General features: G+C 31.3%; 1 long non-coding RNA gene across 6 annotated transcripts in view; it reads left to right on the top strand.

The window, feature by feature from the left end:
• Positions 1–5,493, top strand: part of LOC115063337 — a 68,198-nt gene that overhangs the window by 42,889 nt on the left and 19,816 nt on the right. For 5 of the 6 annotated variants that reach the window (XR_003843191.1, XR_003843189.1, XR_003843193.1 and 2 more), the window contains 2 exons: positions 493–707; positions 1,039–1,079. This is a non-coding gene — a long non-coding RNA (uncharacterized LOC115063337). The remainder of the gene's footprint in view (positions 1–492; positions 708–1,038; positions 1,080–5,493) is intronic. The other variant, XR_003843190.1, reaches the window with a different exon arrangement.

Genomic DNA, 5,493 nt, shown 5'->3' on the forward strand with positions numbered 1-5,493 from the left:
GAGAGAGAGAGAGAGAGAGAGAGAGAGAGAGAGAGAGAGAGAGAGAAATTGTGAGAGACATACAGAGACAGAATAAAATATGAGTAATTTTTATGATAATCAGGTATGGATTCATGGAAAACTTCCTATACCTCCTGTGAGTTAGTCACTTCTCAATTTTGCATGTGAATAATGTGACAAAATGTTTTCTTTTTAAATGAAAATTTTATTTTTGTATTACATATATTACATTTTAAGTTTTGTTTTACTTAAAATTATTGTTACATTTTTTAAAAGAAAAATGTATTGTTTCATAATGAACATACTATGGAATCAAACCTATAAACTATTATAGCATCCTAAAAGGAGGCATGATATTCTGAATTTCTAGGAAAATTCATAAATCTCCATTTGGGCATCTCAGCAGGGAAACAAGTGATGCTTGAATAGTTAAATATTTGACATTTTAAAATCTGGTATTCCTAATAACTATACTTCACATTTAAATTACAGAGGCAGCAGCAGCATCTGTAATGATGACAATAGCAACAGCAGCAGCCAGAGCAGCAGGAGGAGCAGCACCAACATAGGAGGAGAAACAATAAGAGGAGCAGGAGGAGCACGAAGAGCAGGAATAACATGAGGACAAAATATATCAGGAGGAGGAGAAAAAGAAATAATGAGTGATTGAGTCTACATTTATGGGAAGAGTTGGATGGGGTAGAAAGGTTCGTAAGTATAATACTCAAGCATGAAATTCTAATAAAATAAGTGAAAGTTATCAGAAAGCCTTCAAAGTCTTGCAACCCCCAAGTACAGTATATATAGTAAATTAAATTGCTAAATCTACCTTGTTAGATCTATTGCTCATTTGAAAATTATTTCAAAATTTTTCTTCTCCACTTAGCAGTATGGCTCTTAGATTCATACAGTGTATGTTATAACTGTTTAGATTTGCACTTTTATAATGATCAACATGTTGAGATTTTATATATATATATATATATATATATATATATATATATATATATATAATTTTCTATTTGTATTCTTGCATAGCTTCTTTGGAGATATTTGTTCTCAAAGAATTACTCCTGTAGGTAAGACTTTTTTTTTTTTTCATTTACAGTAGGTTTGCATGACATATACCTAGCTCGGTATTTTATTCTCATTTGTATGGTTTTTAAAATCTGTTACTTGATTATTTCAGATGTCTACACTTATTAAGAGTGATTATAATATTTTCAATTAGGGTAAAATTATTAGTTTCCTTTGACTATCATAATTATAGAAGTTACTGCATTGAGTGCAATTCTTCTCTGAAAATAAAATGCACAAGAGAGAGTATGTATAAAACTGAAGCTGAATGCAAAAAATTTGGAGAAACCCAGGTTCTAAGTGTAGCATATCTCCTGTAGGATATATGAAAGTTAACTACTCTTGTGTTTAGGATTTCCTACCCATGCCCTAACTCTCTTATGTAAACATTCTCAAACAAAATTGTTCTTTATTTATTTTTAAAATTGTATGGCCATAGAAGCAAGTATAAATTATCTGTGCTTTGGAGGAGTATAGTCGTAACCTCTACATAGCTTTTTGAATTTGGAGCTTAGTCACAATACTAAGATTCTAATCAATTAATCAGAATATTTATACTGGTACTTTTAATAGTTTATAATTTTGGATGTGGTCATTATTAAATTATTTGAATTTGTTTTGTTAACAATTACTTCTGAATATAGAGATTTCATAATGAAAGCATTTAAAATGAATGATTAATATTATGCCAAGTATAGTCTCCTATACTGCAACCTACTTTAAAGACTCATGTAAAATTCTAATTTAACTTAGTGCTGTCAGGACTGAAAATTTATTTTTCGACCACAGAATTTTAATCCAGTCTCTTGTATGTGAATGATGTTAGCACATGAAATTAAACCGATTTCCTATTTTAATAGCAGAGAGAGTTACATGGATTGTCAGAACAAGAGCCAGATCATCGTAAGCAATACATACACTTCTATCTCCATGTAAAACAATACACTTTTAATTATAGACACAGGTATCAGAAAAAGTATTTGAAAAAAAGCATATTCTTTTAGCATAAGATAATTTAGCATAAACTTAAAAGAAAATTAAATAAGAAAAAAATATAATATAATTTTGTTAATAGATTAGATATGCTTATTATATATAATGCTATGGCTAAGGTTTTGTTTACAATTTTATTATAGTTATTCATAAAGTATATGGAAAGACTTCATTCACTAGTTTCTTTAAAATGGATTATGGCATTCCCTCTGTTCTTTCAGGTGACATATGGTACCTTTCTTCAAAGAAGTGTACATTATTCAATTTTTTAATTTTTATGTTATTATTCGCTTAAAATATGATGATAGCTCCTTCCCTCCTCTGTTTCTATTCCCACACTTAAAAATTCCTTACTCCCCCATCCACATATTTGGTTTGAAGAAGTAGAGTCAGTTTTAGCTCCCATGCCACTTTGAGCCATCTAGTCTTGTAGGTCTATGAACACCTTCTCACAATGAGGCACAACCAGATTTTCCATGTAGGGGACAGAAGTCCAATGGTAGAGAAGAAAGACCAACACAGCCCCACTCCACTGCTTAGGGACCCACATGTAAACCAAACTCACTATATATTTCATTCATGTTTTAAGATATAGGGACATTAAATATAATAAAATAAACAAAATCTATCTACAGTATGAATAGACTAATCAATACTGGGAAGGAGTTACTCCCTGCCTCAATGTAACTGCATTTTAATGTTCAATGGGTCCACAAGACTTGTTTGCAAGAAGGGTTCTGCGTGAAGCTTCTGGGAATAGGCCCCCAGTTGATTCTAATTGGTAAATAAAGATGGCAGGAGCTAAAAGTTGCAGAGGAGAGAAAAATGCAGGATTTAAAGTTCCCATGTTTGGAAACATGATGAAGAAGAAGGATAGAGACATGCAGTGCCTGAGGAGTGTGCAGGGGATAAAAGCAGAGCCACCAAATAAAGAGTCCAGGAGAACATGACCCAACGGAATGCTCAATTACATAAAGAGCAATGGAAACAGAATAAAGAAATTATTAACTGGTATCTCAGACTTATATGTGGGAAGTAGGTGCTAAAAGTATAGTGGTTAGGTAGTTGCTCAGCTATTGTGCTGCTAAAGTTATATTAAATATAAAGGCTGTGTGTTTTTCATTCAGGAACATAAAAGATTGAAGCAGGTAGTCACCAATGAGAGAGTAATTTAAAAATTAATACAACAGCTATGATTATGACATTGATGCAAGAAAAATACACAGAAAGACCTAAATCCAAGGCAAAACAGAATAATCACACTTTTACACTCAAACATTGCTTAAAATCCCTTTATTGGAAGCCATAGTACATAAAGGAAGGAATGAGTACATTACCAAAAATCCTGGAATTTAGCAGTTTAATGACTATGTGGGCACTGTCTTGACACATCCCTTTTAATAAAATTTCTAGTACTGTCATCAACAATGGGGCCTTGCTGTCAGTTTGTGAGAGGATTCCTATAATTTTGGCAACAACTTGAGTTGATTGGAGATTTTTGTTCTATTTATAACAGCCCTTTTAGCTGATAACTCAATTAAAGGTAAACCAATTACAGTGCTGGGAGCTTTGTAGGGTGACAAGTGATGGCCACTTGAAAGCAGTTATTTGATGATTTCATTTAGATACATACACACACACACACACACACACAAATACAGACACACAAATATGTACACACACACACAAATGTGTGTGTATAAATATATATACATACTCTTATATTAAGTGTATATATAAGTATATATACTCTTATAGTGTTTTAGTGCCAGGTTATTTTAACCTCTTCCTACTCTATTTCTTTCCACATTCCATTCTAGCCACCTCTTTGTTTCTCTCTGTTTTGTTTTCCAGTGGTTCCTCTCTTTTCTAATTCCACGCTTGATGACAGCCCTACTCTAAATCTGTTACATTTGTCTAGTCTCTAATCTCAGTCAGAATATGCATTATGAAATTTGTACAATATGTGCTATTTAAGAAAACATATATCTACTGGGTAGTGGTAGCACACGCATTTAATCTCTACACTTTGGAGGCAGAGGCAGGCAGATTTCTGAGTTTGAGGCCAGCCTGGTCTACAGAGTATGTTCTAGGATAGCCAGAACTACACAGAGAAACCCTGTCTTAAAATAACAACAACAACAACAATAAAAAGAAAGAAAACAAATATCTAGTATTTACTTTACCTGATGACTGCCCTGAACACAAGCATCTGGGACAATGTCCAACTGAAGTGGCAACAATGTGTAACATAATTTTTAAAAGGGTAGATATAAAGAGGTATTTATTATCTGTATAAATTAATATTCTACCTATATTTGAAAATATTCATTTTTGTAACTATTATTTAACATATTTTTTCAAATCATGCAAGTGGCTAGGTATTTTTCAAAGATTTTTATTGTTTTTACTAAACATTAAAATGATCATGTAGTCCTATGTCATTACTTGTAATAACATATTACTTTATATGAGATCTTCATATATATATATATATATATATATATATATATATATATATATATATACGTTAAGCTATTTTTACATATTTACATATACAATATAACAGTATAAAAACTTTCCTATCTGTTTGATGGTTTGGATTGTATTTGTTAGTATATAACTTCAGGAAGCAGGAGTGGGTGGGTTGGTGATCAGTGGGAAGGGGGAAGGAATATGCGGTTTCGGAGGGGAAACTATCAAAGGGGCTAATATTTGAAATGTTCATAAAGTAAATATCTAAAATAATAATAATAATAATAATAATAATAATAATAATAATAATAATAATTAATAATAATAATAATAATAATAAAACCTTGGACCTAATTTCTTTAGAAGTATACAATTGGGGATCAGCTCAAGGAGATCCATGCATGAATGGATCAGTTTGATAGAGATAGAGGAGGCAGAAACCAAGAAATTTTCAGGGTTTTCAGCACTGTTCTTATTTGGATTTGTCCCATAATTCAATTTAGGTAGTGTAAAGCCTGCTAAGTACTTATATTTTTAAAATATACAATTACAAGTACTATAAACTTTTTAAAACTCTAAGTGCTTAAACTTGATTTGTTAATTGATAGAAAATTTTCTAAAACATATTTTATCATATCATGTCATATGTAGCTGAACAATCTAATTTTACCTGGAATAAAAGAATTGATCCATAAAATATTATTGAGACATGTCTCAAAGGTTACCATAAAGCTCAAGCAAACAGTTATTGTAACATGCTTCTTCTTTTTATTCTTCTATTTCCTGTATCAGGAGGAAAATCAATTTCCCAGAAACACTAGAAACAAACCATGCTAGATGCCTATGAATACCAAACACTGTGGCTCCATGTATTTAAGTTATATATCTAACAATCTATCTATCTATCTATCTATCTATCTATCTATCTATCTATCTATCTATCTATCT

Source organism: Mus pahari, unplaced genomic scaffold (assembly GCF_900095145.1).
Source record: "Mus pahari unplaced genomic scaffold, PAHARI_EIJ_v1.1 scaffold_3877_1, whole genome shotgun sequence".
In the NCBI taxonomy this organism is placed as follows: Eukaryota; Metazoa; Chordata; class Mammalia; order Rodentia; family Muridae; genus Mus; species Mus pahari.